The 14727-nt window shown below is 42.3% G+C and overlaps 1 long non-coding RNA gene across 2 annotated transcripts; it reads left to right on the top strand.

The window, feature by feature from the left end:
- Positions 1-2274: 2274 nt before the first annotated feature.
- Positions 2275-13915, top strand: LOC149991054 (uncharacterized). Of its 2 annotated transcripts, none has more exons than XR_016508656.1 (2): positions 2275-2332; positions 13657-13915. It is a non-coding gene; the product is annotated as an uncharacterized LOC149991054 (long non-coding RNA). The 2 variants fall into 2 exon arrangements; XR_016508655.1 differs by lacking the exon at positions 2275-2332 and adding an exon at positions 5141-5787.
- The last annotated feature ends 812 nt before the right edge of the window (positions 13916-14727 follow it).

Here is a 14727-nt window from a genome sequence, read left to right as displayed (position 1 = left end):
GGTTTTACAGGATGAATTCCTTTACCTGGCACTCAGGCAGGATGTGGAAGTGCTTGACAAACCACACTCATCTTTACATTGTCTGACTTCAGTTTCTTTGCTCCTGCCTGCAGCAGGCAGCAGACCCTCCTAGGCTGATGCTGGGCTGTCTGGACACATTTACTAGAAGACGACTGGCCTCATCTGAAGTCAGAGCACTTTGCCTTCCCTTACTTCCTTTTTTCTGTTGGGGAACTTTTTGTAGGAGAGGACCTAAAGCCCCAAGGATTTCTAACTGGGAACATTGGTTGGGATCATCTTTGAGCAAGAAGACGACTGACCTGGGCATGACCAGGTAACTTGGAGCTGAAGCAGAAGGGGCTGGCCCTTATCTCCAAGCCCAGTGAAGTAGCCCACCCTCCAAATTGAGATGGACTTCAGATAAGACCTCATCCATCTCTCTCCTACCCACTTTGCTTAGACTCCCAAAAGGGCCTTGGGTGTGCTCCGGCCTGTTGGGTGGTTCTGCAGTGACTAGCTGTGTGTGTGCCTGGTGCAGTGCTTATGATGTCTGCATCAGCCCAGGCCCAGAGGCAGAGGAGACCATAGGTAAAGGGAGCTTGCAAAAGCATATGGCCCTTCAACTCAGGAGAAAAGGGTGTCACCACCTGTGTGAGTACCCCTATGTGCTGCAAGTCCAGCCCACAACTTGAGGGCCAGGGCCATCAAGCTGTGAATTGGTGTGAAGATGCTTTTGAAGGCGTTGATGGTGGAGGGTCAGCAGCATCCAGAGCCTTGCTCTCTAGGTCCCTCACCACCTCCCTGCCCAGACAGAAGGCTGGTATCTCCATCACGTGTCCCAAGAGGCAGCTTGCCTGGCCAACTCCAGTGCAGGCAGCATTGAGGGTCTTGGGCCCTGGAGAGAGAGCCCTGTGCTAACCAGGATGCCCTGGCTTTAGGGAGACAGTACTTGAGAGTGGGAGTCCTTGTGATGAGGCAGTGGAGAGGGCTCAAGTTTGGGGTCCTTCCAAAATACCAGAGATTCCTCTCTCCCCAATTCAGAAACACTAATCGAAATTCAATTACTTTTACAAGTGAGGAATGAGATTATGCAGATAAATAAGAAACCAATCCTGTGTTCTAACTTTGATTTGTCGGAACAAAATTCTACCTTCTCCCCATTCTACCACACTGCCTCCTATTTTTATTGAAGCTCTCTGGGGCTTAGAGAATAAATAACTTAGACTTGCTAAGTATTATATCCTTGTTGGCTTGTGTATTTTGGGTTTTCACATTATCTTTATTCAGGTAGAAATATCCAGTCAGCAGTTAGATATCACTGTCTAGAGTTTGGAAAAGAAATTAGCATTGAAATATGGATTGTGGCTGTTTGGCACATCTTTATTGAAGTGAGTGAATGAGTGAAGAATGCAATTGTATATCCTTCTATCCTTTAATATGAATATGTATTTTTCAAAGTGAAGTGGGATTCTATTGAATGGACTTTTTCTTTAAACCATCTCTTTACCAAGACAATACCTGTTTTGAAGAGCATTTAGAAAATAGAGGTCAGTGCGCTATCTGGTGACCAAAGAGAGAACTGCGAGTAGAATGCAGCTAACAAAGGAGTGAGGAAAAGAGAAAGCTATTATGGGTCGGGAAAGACTTGTTATTATAGATGGAATGCCTCCACCCTACCCACACTGGGCTGACACAGTATCAGCCTGTTCCTGGGAAGGGGGTGGGAGAGGTGAGGTGGCACAAGAAGCAAACAGTTAAATGGTTTTTCCTTTTCTCAGGTCAAGATAAGTGTGTATGTGTGCATGTGTGTTAAAAATGAATGGTCTTTTTTTCACTTTTTCTCTGATTTTGGAAATTATATGTTTCTACTAGAAAATAAAAATGTAGAAAAGTATAAAAGAAGGTATAAATTACCTACAGTTCTTTTAACTGGAGAAAAGAATTAATATTAACATGAATGTACTTATATTGTAGGTATATATGTAATGAGGTGCAGAGCGTGGGTCCCCTGAAAATAAGGGAACAACTACCACAATCCTTGATTGGGAGAAGGAGGGAGTGGCTGATACAGGGTTTAGGATATATTGCATAACAATGGCAAGTTAATATCCATGCCTTCCTGAAGGGAAGAGGGCTGCTGCCCAGGGCAAATTGTGTATGTGACTGTGGCAGTGTGCAGTGACTCCTGACTTAGCCAAGCGGGGAGGAGCTCATTCAGCACCTGCGTGAGAGGCAGGGGGCGGATGCCCACCCCAGATGCCCATGCGTTGCTGGGAACTTCCGCCCTGACTAAAGATGGCAGCCAAAAGATACTGGGGAACCGGCAAAAATGGTGGGCACTAACACACCATAGGAAGAGCTAAATATGAGATCAGGCAGGAAGTTCCAGGCCAAGCATTTAAATTAGGGTGGGCTGAAAGTCAGAGAGAGCCACAAGGTCTGAAGTGAAAGAGGAGATCTGAAAGCTAGAAGTCTAGTGAGTCACCAGAGCTAAGGATGTGGTGGGGGACCTGCCCAGCACCCAGATTTGAGTCTGCCTGGAGAAGACAGCAGCAGAGCTGGCGGAGCTGTGGGGACCTGCCAGCCACCCGGGTTTGTGAGGGGTGCTTGGAGCGGAACCGTGACCAGGAATGCTGAGTTACAGACTTCTGCTTTTCTGAAAGATGGCACCTCTGAGTGGCGTGTTCTGAAACTGGCCTGGTTTGGCAAAGGGAGGCAGGGCTATGTGTTTTGGGGTGGTTTTAAAGAAGCAGGACTTAACAGCAGAAATCTGCCACTATTCTAAATCTGTATAACCTTTAAATAAACAGCTCCTTTCCTTTTCCACCAAACTCTTGCATTGGGAGTCACATTTCTTGGCAGTAGGCAATTGAACCCCACAGCTGTTCAGAGCAGCATTGGCGGGGCTCTGTAACATATATATCTCCTTTTATATACTCTTATCAATGTACTTTTTATAAGGTATACATGTATATTACTTTATATATTATACATTCAATTACCTTTATTTATTCATATATATTTTACTATTCTTGTCTTTTCTTTTTTTTAAGATAAAGACTTCTTAAAAAAGATTTCACTTATTTATTTTTAGAGAGGAGAAGGGCCCTGGCTGGTGTGGCTCACTGGATTGAGTGCCAGCCTGTGAACCAAAAGGGCACCAGTTCAATTCCCACTCAGGGCCATGCCTGGGTTGTGGTCTAGGTCCCCAGCTGGGAGTGTGTGAGAGGCAACTGATCAATATATCTCTTGCACATTGATGTTTCTCTCCCTGTCTTTCTCCCTCCTTTCCCCTCCCTCTTTTTAAAAAAATATATTAATTAATTTATTTATTTTTAGAAAGAGGGAAAGGGAGAAAGAAAGAGGGAGAGAAACATTGATGTGAAAGTGAAACCTCGATCGGTTGCCTCTCCTAGGGGACCAAACCTGCAACCCAGGCATGTGCCCAGACTGGGAATCAAACCAGTGACCTTTTGCTTTATAGAACAATGCCCAACCAACTGAGCCACACAGGTCAGAGCAATTCTGGTCTTTTTCTATGCATACAAAGTTCATCTATATGGGTGTTATATCAACTACACCCCTTGATGGGAGAGATAATTGCATTTTAGTCAAGCTGGATAAAATGGAATGAATTTATTATAAGGGTAAACAAATAAGCTTTTATGTCAATAGTGTACTTATATAAAACTAAAATTTAACTTTCTTTTTCTCTGTTAAAAGGTCACCATTTTTTGGACTATTGGTCTGTTCTTGATAAGAGATTTTGAAAGGTTTTTCTTTACATTTTCAATGAGCTGTGAGGATTACTTACAGATATAGAAAGCAAGTATTTTGTGTCTTACCAAAATAAAGTAAACCTACGAGGCAATAAATCTGCTGCTCAGTAAGCCACTTCAAAACGTCTAATGTCCAGGCTCTAGGTTTTGACATTCTTTCTGTGAACAGCACTGAGAATGCCTCTCTGCTGTGTTTGCTCTCAGGGAAGGGATTTTCAATGCATGTTAACTTTAGAGGCTTTTTTGTGGATGAAGCTGGCCATAATCTACTTCACTGGGAGAAGAATATTTCCACCTATGCTCAGTATGGCAGAAGAAAATTCCTAGGGTATTTATTCAAACAGTGCATGGGAAGGAACAGATAGCATAAGAGGAGGCATGAGGAAAGATGGGAGAAGAGATCAAAGGTGTTCAAAGTGAAGGTTGTCTTTTATGTACCATGATAAGCGGTGAGATCAGATGTAGACTACAAACCAAGTGATGCATCCATAGTGCTCTGAAAGAATCCCCGTTTTGCTAGCCTAAGCTAAGCAATCTGGTTCTCCCCCAAAACAATGGTGGTGTAAAGCCTTTGCTGTCATAGCACTAGTTAATGGCTCTCAGCACTTGTGGTCTATTTTTATGTTCCTGAAACATTCCTATGAGCAATTCCTTTGAGAAGTACATTCCTTTATATTACCTATTCCTAGTCCTTTATAGTACCAGGTCTGGGGAAATCACTCATTCTAGGACAATGGCACAGCAAGAGCACAGAGTGGACAAGTATCAAGTATGTTTGGGTCACACTGATTTGGAGTCTTTTTGGATGGGGCAGAGGAAAAATGGTTGACAAAGCTTAGAATATTTGAATCAGGCTGTAGAGCCCTGAATGTCAGGATAGGGAACCTAAGAATATTCAGTGGATTGTGGGGTTACCATCCAGAGCCTTTGAGCAGGAGAATGGCAAGATGCAATTGGGAAATAAGGTAAATCAACTTGATAATTTACTTATTCTTTGAATTTTTCTGGTAACTCCAATCCACACTGGACAATATCATCTCCAAATTCTTATTGACCTGCTAATAATCCCTACCTCACAAACTAGTGATGAGGCACGTGGGATAGCCCACTGACCTATACAGAGCAACCTGTCTGCATGTGAGGCATTTAGCAGGCACAGTATGTAATGATGAAGTTCTCAGAGGCCTCTAGAGGACAAGTATTGTTTTATTGTGGATGGCATTTGCATCTCTCCAACCCATCCACCCTCACCCTAACATACTCTGGTGGATATGTAAGAAATCATTACTGCCATTTGTTGCATGCCCAATTTAGGTAAATGCTAAAAATCTTATCAGCAAACATGTTGTTCAACTCAACTTCTAACTTCTGTTAGAACAGTAAGCAGCAACTAATTCATGATCATGTATAGGTGAGGTTTGGGGGACTCATGAACATAACACAATTGCTTAGGTGAAGTAAAAATCTATGAATGGGTAAAGAAATGCAGAGGTGAATTCACCTTGAAACTAATGAAGCTTAAGCTGAAACTTCATGGCCACTTCATCTGTATAGACACCATTTAAGGCCTCCAGGTAGGGTTGTGGTAGGCAAAGTTCTAAGGTGATCCCCAAGGGCCTTCACACTTATATGATTCTCTCCTTGACTATAGATGCAACCTGTAAATGTGATATCATTCCCCATGATGCAACCATGTTCCAAAATCATTGAGTTAATCAAAAGGTCAATGAAGCCCTGACTGGTGTGGCTCAGAGGGTTGGGCATCACCAGTTCAATTCCCAGTCAGGGCACATGGCTGACTTGTATGTTTGGTCCTAGGTTGGAGAACAAGCAAGGCAACCGATTGATGTTTCTCTCTCTATGATAAATAAATACATATTTTTTAAAAAGTACCAATGAATAAGTAGGCCTGACCTAATCAGATGAGCCCTTAAAAAAATGACCTTTTCTTAAGTCAGAGATTTGAAGCATGAAAGGGATTCAATGTATCGGAGATTTCCTACTTTAGGTTTTTTGTTTTATTTTTTTGTTTTGTTTTTTTTTTTAATTTTTTTATTTTGATTTTTCAATTACAGTTGTCCCCTTTTCCCCCAATTTCTCTCCCCCACCCAACCCACCCCCTCTCCCACAATCATATCCCTCCCCGTTGTCCATGTCCATGAGTCTTTCATACAGGCTCTTTAATTAATCCCTTCCCTTACTTATCCCCCTTCTCTCCCTCTCCCCTCCCCCCTATTGACTGCTATTCTGCTCTTTGTTCTATTTAGTTCCTTTGTTTGTGTTGTTCTTTAGTTTTCTGTATTAGGTGATATCATATGGTATTTTTCTTTCTTTGCCTGGCTTATTTCACTAAGCATAATTCTCTCTAGTTCCATCCATGTTGTTGCAAATGGCAGGAGTTCCTTCTTTCTTTCTGCTACATAGTATTCCATTGTGTAAATGTACCACAGTTTTTTGATCCACTCATCTACAGATGGGCACTTAGGTTGTTCCCAGCACTTAGCTATTGTAAACAGTGCTGCAATGAACATAGGGGTGCATAAGTTCTTTTGAATTGGGGTTTCAAGATTCTTCGGGTATAATCCTAGTAGTGGAGTCATTGGTTCAAAAGGCAGTTCCATTTTTAATCTTTTGAGGTAATTCCATACTGTTCTCCATAGTGGCTGCACCAGTCTGCATTCCCACCAACAGTGCAGTAGGGTTCCCGTTTCTCCACATCCTCGCCAGCACTTGTTGCTTGTTGATTTGTTGATGATGGCCATTCTGACTGGTGTAAAATGGTATCTCATTGTGGTTTTTATTTGCATCTCCCTGATGGCTAATGATGTTGAGCATTTTTTCATGTGTCTATGGACCTTCTGTATGTCCTCTTCGGAGAAGTGTTTGTTCAGGACCCTTGCCCATTTTTTAATTGGGTTGTTTGTTTTCTTGATGTTGAGTCGTATAAGCTCTTTATATATTTTGGAAATCAGTCCCCTGTCTGTGATGTCATTGGCAAATATGTTTTCCCATATGGTTGGTTTCCTTTTCATCTTGCTGATGTTTTCTTTTGCTGAGCAGAAACTCTTCAGTTTGATGTAATCCCATTTATTTATTTTTTCCTTTATTTCTCTTGCTTTAGGAGATGTATCCGTGAAGAGATTGTTACGTGAGATATCTGATATTTTCTTGCCTATGTTTTCCTCTAGGACTTTTATGGTGTCACGGCTTACATTTAAGTCTTTGATCCATCTTGAGTTTATTCTCGTGTGTGGTGTAAGTTGGTGGTCTAGTTTCATTTTTTTGCAGGTCCCTATCCAGTTCTCCCAGCACCATTTGTTAAAGAGGCTCTTCTCACTCCATTTTATGTTCCTTCCTCCTTTATCAAAGATTAGTTGACCATAGAGGCCTGGGTTTATTTCTGGACTCTCTATTCTGTTCCACTGATCTATATGTCTGTTCTTATGCCAGTACCAGACTGTTTTGATTACAGTGGCTTTGTAGTATTGTTTGATATCTGGTGTTGTGATTCCCCCTGCTGTGTTCTTCTGTCTCAAGATTGCTTTTGCTATTCGGGGTCTTTTTGGGTTCCATATGAATTTATGGAGTATTTGTTCTAGGTCTGTGAAATATGTCATTGGTATTTTAATAGGGATTGCATTGAATCTGTAAATTGTTTTGGGTAGTATGGCCATTTTGATGATGTTGATTCTTCCCATCCAAGAACATAGTATTTGCTTCCATTTATTTGTTTCTTCCTTAATTTCTTTCTTCAATGTTATGTAATTTTCAGAGTACAGGTCTTTTATCTCTTTGGTTAAGTTTACTCCTAGGTACTTTATTTTTCTTGTTGCTATAGTAAATGGTATTTTCTTTTTTGTCTCTGTCTCTGCTATTTTATTGTTGGTGTACAGAAATGCCTTAGATTTCTGTATATTTATTTTGTACCCTGCGATTTTGCCAAATTCACTTATTATATCGAGTAGTCTTTTAGTGGAGTTTATAGGATTTTCTAGGTATACTATCATGTCATCTGCATATAATGAAAGTTTCACTTCCTCTTTCCCAATTTGGATGCCTTTTATTTCTTTTTCTTGTCTGATTGCTGTGACTAGGACTTCCAACACTATGTTGAAAAGGAGTGGAGAGAGTGGACAACCTTGTCTAGTTCCTGAGTTCAGGGGGAATGCTTTCAGTTTTTGTCCATTGAGTATGATGTTGGCCTCAGGCTTCTCATATATAGCCTTAATTATGTTAAGATATGCTCCCTTTATTCCCATTTTGCTGAGTGTTTTCATCATAAATGGGTGTTGTACTTTATCAAATGCTTTTTCTGCATCTATTGATATGATCATGTGATTTTTGTCTTTCATTCTGTTTAGGTGATGTATTATATTTATTGATTTGCGAATATTAAACCATCCTTGCATCCCTGGAATGAAGCCCACTTGATCATGATGTATGATCTTTTTGATGTATTGCTGGATCCTGTTTGCCAATATTTTATTGAGGATTTTAGCATCGATGTTCATCAGTGATATTGGCCTGTAGTTTTCTTTCTTTGTTGTGTCTTGACCTGGTTTGGGGATTAGGATAATACTGGCTTCATAGAAAGAGTTTGGGATTTTCCCCTCGTCTTGGATTTTTTGGAATAGTTTGAGGAGGATAGGAGTTAGTTCTTCCCTGAATGTTTTGTAGAATTCGCCTGTGAAGCCATCCGGTCCAGGGCTTTTGTGTGCCGGGAGATTTTGGATTACTGTTTCAATTTCCTTTTTTGTTATTGGTTTGTTGAGACTTTCCACTTCTTCTTGATTTAGTTTTGGGAGGTTGTATGTTTCTAGAAATTTGTCCATTTCTTCTAGATTGTCAAATTTCTTGTCATACAGTTGTCTGAAGTAATTTATAACTATCATTTGTATTTCTGAGGTATCAGTCGTGATTTCTCCTCTTTCATTTCTGATTTTGTTTATTTGTGTCTTCTCTCTTTTTTTCTTGATTAGACTGGCTAGAGGCTTGTCGATTTTGTTGATTTTTTCGAAGAACCAGCTCCTAGTTTTGTTGATCTTTTGGATTGTTTGTTTAGTCTCTATGTCATTTAGTTCTGCTCTGATCTTGATGATTTCATTCCTTCTTCTTGCCCTAGGCTTTGTTTGTTGTTGTTGTTCTAGTTCTTGTAGCATTGTGGTTAGGTTTTTTATTTGAGATTCTTCTAGCCTTTTCAGATATGCCTGTATTGCTATAAACTTCCCTCTCAGGACTGCTTTTGCTGTGTCCCACAGGTTTTGGGTTGTTGTGTGCTCATTATCATTAGTTTCTAGAAATTTCTTGATTTCTTCTTTGATGTCATTGTTAACCCATTCATTGTTTAATAGCATGTTATTCAATCTCCATGAGTTTGGGTGTCTTTGATTTTTTTCCCTGAGGTTGATTTTTAGTTTCAAGGCATTGTGGTCTGAAAAGATGCTTGATATGATTTCAATTTTCTTGAATTTGTTGAGGCTTGTTTTGTGACCTATCATGTGGTCTATCTTTGAAAATGTCCCATGTGCACTTGAAAAGAATGTATATTTTGCTTCTTTGGGGTTAAAAGTTCTATATATATCAGTTAGATCCATGTGGTTTAGTGTGTTGTTCAATGCCTGTATATCCTTGGTGTTTCTTTGCTTGGATGATCTGTCTATTGTTGATAATGGAGTGTTGAAGTCCCCTACTATGAGTGTGTTGTTGTTGATATCCTTTTTGTGGTCTTCTAGTATTTGCTTTATGTATTTGGGTGCTCCTATGTTGGGTGCATATATGTTTATCAAAGTCATATCTTCTTGATGGATTGTTCCTTTAAGTATTATGAAGTGTCCTTCTTTGTCTCTTTTTATTGTCCTTGCTTTGAAATCCATTTTGTCTGATATGAGAACTGCTACCCCGGCTTTTTTTTCCGGTCCGTTTGCTTGGAATATTTTTTTATATCCCTTTACTTTCAGTCTGTGTAAATCTTTTGTTTTGAGGTGTGTTTCTTGTAGACAGCAAATATGTGGGTCCTGTTTTCTTATCCATTCCGTTACCCTATGTCTTTTAATTGGAGCATTTAATCCATTTACATTTAAGGTTATTATTGGCGTGTATTTATTCATTTCCCTTTGTACCTCTGTTCCTCTCCTCTCTTGTTTTTTTCTTCGTTTTTTCTTAGAACAGTCCCTTTAGCATCTCTTGCAATGCTGGTTTGGTGGAGATGTATTCTTTCAGTCTTCCTTTGTCTGAGAAACTCCTTATTTCACCTTCTATTTTGAATGAGAGCCTTGCTGGGTAGAGTATTCTTGGTTGTAGGCCTTTGTTTTTCATTGCTTGAAATATTTTTGACCATTCCCTTCTGGCTTGTAATGTTTCTGTTGAGAAATCAGTTGATAGCCTTATCGGAGCTCCCTTGTATGTTATTTGCTGCTTTTCTCTTGCTGCTTTTAGGATTCTCTCTTTGTCTTGGAATGTTGCCATTTTAACTATGATGTGCCTTGGAGTGGGTTTTTGGGGGTTCTTCTTGATTGGAACTCTCAGTGCTTCTTGGACTTGCATAGCTTTTCCTCTCATCAGGTTCGGAAAATTTTCTGTCACTATTTCTCCTATCAGATTTTCAATTCCATGTTCCTTTTCTTCTCCCTCTCGTATTCCGATGATCCTTAAATTATTTTTCCTAATGCTATCCTGTAATTCCCTTACATCTTGTTCATATTTTTTCAATCGTTTTTCATTTTGCTGTATTGTCTGGGAGTTTTTCTCTACATTATCTTCTAACTCACTAATCCGATCCTCTGCTTCGTTAAGTCTGCTTTTGACTGATTCTACTGTGTTTTTCAGTTCAGAGATTGTATTCTTAAGTTCTTCCTGGTTCCTGTTAACAATTTCTATGTCTTTTTTTAAGCTGGTGTAGTTCTCTGCCAGTTCCCTGTAATTTTCTTGGAGCTGCTGGTAACTTCCTTGAAGGTTGTCATAGTTGATAAGGATGTTGAGTATATTGAGCTTCTTTACCACCATTGTTTTGAATTCCATGTCTGACATTTGGGCTATGTCTATTTCGTCTATCTCTCTTTCTGAGGATTTCTCTTTTCTTTTCATTGAGGGGTTATTTTTGCGTCTTACCATGTTGGATTCTTTTTGTTTTTATTTATTTATTTATTTATTTATTTTGGGGGGGGTAGTCTGCTTTGACTTCCCTCCTTTGTGGTGTAATATTCTTTATCGAAGGTCTGGGAGTTTCAGTGGTGCAGTCTCTTTGATATCCTGAGCCTGATGGTCTTGAGTTACCCTTTATGTCGTTTGTTTATGCTGTTCAGTTATATTTCAGATGTTCTTTGATAGGATCTTTCTTCTGGCTACTTGGTTGAGAGTCACTCTATCTGCTTTGTCTTGAGTTCTTTTGTGGATATGCTGTTAAAGACATAAACACACAGCCCAGGCAGGAGACCCACACCCTCAGAATGTATCCCCCACTCTATCCTGCTATCGTTAGCCAACTAGCCCGTATTAATATAAATGTAAAGAGATTTGAGCTTTTATACTATAAGAAGAATAGATAAGAGTTGTTTTGGGGGAGGAAAAATATAATTTTTGATAGAGGGGGTGATAGATTAATAATAGTTGAGACTGTGCAAGCCAGTTAGTAATATTTACATTGTATGTTAATAAAAATAGAAGAAAAGGATAGAAAAATACATAGTATAGTAAGAAAGTGGGATTGTATTGTATTTGGGTTTATATAGTAATTATATTATATTATTTAGAGTGATAGGGGGGCTAAGCTAGACACACAAACGAATAAACCACGATTAAAGAGAAAGGATGAGGAGAGGTTATATGCAACACGTTAGAGGTAAAGTTTGTTATTATTGGAAGAGATGAAGGAAAAACACCCGCCCAAAAAATCCCCAAGAAAATAGAAGAAAGAAAAGAAGAGAGAAAGAGAAGAAAATAAAAAATTTACCACAAAACCCCCCCTAAAAAAAAACCCAAAAGGGAAGAAAGAAAGGAACAAAGAAAGATAGAAAAGAAAGAATAAAGAAGAAAGAAAGAAAGAAAAAAGAGAGAAAAAAAATTAAAAAAAAAAAATATATATATAACCCCCCAAAAACCCCCAATAAAACCCCAGGAAAAGAATAAAGAAAGAAGGAAAGAAAAGAAATAATTAAGAAGAAAGAAAGAACAAGGGAGAAAAAATTTGAGAGAAAAAATTTGGAAAAAAAAAATCGATGTTTTTACTCCGTTTTAGCCTTGGTGTGTTGCCTTCTTTTTCTGGGTCCGCAGCTGGTCTAGTGTGGCAGGTCAGAGGTTCTTGTTTCTTGCAGGACTGGTGTGCGCCCCCGGTTGCCGCTATGGTGCGCGCCCGCGGTTGCCGGCACGGCGCGCTCCCTTGCTGCTTGCTGGAGCCAGTTGAGGTGCCCTTGCGCGCAAGCCCCTGCGCTCTCGGGCGGCCCGAGAGTTTGCCACGCGGTTGGAGCCCACTGCTGCCGGGCCATGGCGGTTCCCAGTTCGCGCCGAGGCGTCCCTGCCCGCGCGGGCGGCCCGAGCGCTTTCCCCGGGATTGGCTCCTGCCTTCGCTGGGCCGCGGCGGTTCCCCGTTCGCGCCGAGGTGTCCCTGCCCGCGCGGGCGGCCCGAGCGCTTTCCCCGGGATTGGCTCCTGCCTTCGCTGGGCCGCGGCGGTTCCCCGTTCGCGCCGAGGTGTCCCTGCCCGCGCGGGCGGCCCGAGCGCTTTCCCCGGGATTGGCTCCTGCCTTCGCTGGGCTGCGGCGGTTCCCCGTTCGCGCCGAGGTGTCCCTGCCCGCGCGGGCGGCCCGAGTGCTTTCCCCGGGATTGGCTCCTGCCTTCGCTGGGCCGCGGCGGTTCCGCGTTCGTGCCGAGGTGTCCCTGCCCGCGCGGGCGGCCCGAGAGCTTTCCCCAGGATTGGCGCCCACTGACCCCGGGCTGAGGTGCTTTCGTGCTCGCGCGCCGCCCCGTGCCCTCAGTCCCGCTGAGCCGAGCTCCGGGAGTTGGTCTCTCGCCTCTTAGGGCAGGGCCAGGGACACTTGTGCTCAGTGGAATCGAGCGTCCGTGGGTCGCCGCCTCCCGCTGTTCCCATGCTGCAGCTGCCCACCTTCCCTCACCCGTCTGGGCGGGCACAAACAGAGCCTGCGCTAGTGGTCTGCTTTCCGGCCTGGGGCCCTGCGCCCACGGGAGCTGTCTAGGGGTGTCTGTGCACAGTCCTCTGCGTGTTCAGTGGGCCCTCCCTGTGCCCGTTGGGGCACTGATCTTATGTCCGTTGGGGAGTGTCCGAGGGACGCCTGGACTCACGGCCCCGCGCACCTGGGCCAGTGAATGAGAGCACTTCCCTATGTGCGCCCCTGCGACCCAATGGTAGGGTTGAGGAGTGGATGAGTGGGCCTCTGCGCCTGGGCTCCTCCAGAACGGCCTACCACCCCCAAACTTTCCTCCCATCTCCACCGTCCACTAGAGAAAAATATAAAGGAGAATTATGTTCTCACTTGCCCGGCAGCATGCTGTCTCCTATCCTTCAGCGCCAATGCCACTTGGTCGAGTCCCGTCTCTGCCAGCGGGCAGAGATCCGCTCTCCACCTGACTCCTCTCTGGGGTAGCCTGTGGTCGCCAAAAATCCTTTGTGTGCTTCTCGCCACAGCTCGGGCAGCCGCCCCAGTCAGGAATCCCGTTTTGTCCCCTTTTTCTCCGCTATCCTCACTAAACAGGTTGTTCCCAGATGGATTTTCTCTAATCCAGCAGTGCCTTGGCTCAACTCCCGCCAATGTCCAGCTGCTCACTGAGATGTTCTGTCTGCAATTAGACCAAACTGCAGACGGGTCTCCGGAGCCTAAAACCGCAACCTCTCCTCACTCCTCCGCCATCTTACCTCCCTTACTTTAGGTTTTGAAGATAGAGGAACCATGTGGCAAGCTGAGCTGAGAGTGGCCCCCAGCTTATGGACAGGAAGAAAATAGGACCTCAATCCTACAACCACAAGGAATTGAATTCTGCCACAACCATGTAAGCCTGGGATAGAACTCTAAGCTCCAGCTGACACCTGGACTTCAGCCTTATGAGATCCTGAGCAGAGAACCCAGTCCCAACATGTCTGGACTTCTGACTTACCGAACTATGAACCAAATAAATGAGTGTTATTTAAGCAGCAAAATTTGGTATTTTGTTACATAGCAATATACAACTAATACAGGAGCTATACTATGTCTCATATTTTTGTAAAGTTAGCAAAAACCACAATTTAAGAGTACTTTCTTTTTGTACTTCAACTTCTTTCATTGTTGGGATCCAGCTAAGGGGGAAGTTGACTTGGAATTGCATTTTGTTGGTTTTAATTGGATAATTTATTCATGCTTTCTCAGTCCATTTCATGTGTAATTAATTACTAGTACGAGTTCACAGGGTAGTGAGTAGCTCTAGGATTCAAACTAGGGTTGTCTGACTATCATGCTAATGAGCCTACGGCTACACTCTATTGCCTTTCATATGCTCAGTGAACCACAAACAAATCTTATAGCTCAAATTAAAAGCATGATAGTTTAACATCAGCCACTTACCAGCATTTCATAATTACTCTCCACTTCATTACCTGATTTCAAGATACTTTAGTCTTGGTTCCCAATGCTGTCCTAGACATATAGTATGATTGATCAAAAGTGGACTCCTGCTCCTTGTTATGTTGTGGGAAATTACTGGTAGCGAGAAACTCAAGCGGCACTGGGAGAGTCGGAGAAACAAACTTTTATTCATGCATGCAGGCCCAGAGGAGTAGTCTCCAAAGATCCAAGCCCCGAGGTGCACATCTCACAGGCTTTTATGGCATTTTGCCAGCAAGCGTGGGAATCAATGTTCATTGGCAGATTGTTCATGGGCAAACTGTTGAAAATTTTTTCTGATGCAAATACAAGCAGTTACAGAAACAGAACATAGTGATTATTTTCCCTATTATTCCCCACT

This window comes from Furipterus horrens, unplaced genomic scaffold (assembly GCF_987537825.1).
Source record: "Furipterus horrens unplaced genomic scaffold, mFurHor1.1.pri manual_scaffold_17, whole genome shotgun sequence".
NCBI lineage: Eukaryota > Metazoa > Chordata > Mammalia > Chiroptera > Furipteridae > Furipterus > Furipterus horrens.
Note: the sequence above shows the minus strand (reverse complement) of the source record. Positions and strands in the feature narration are given on the sequence as shown.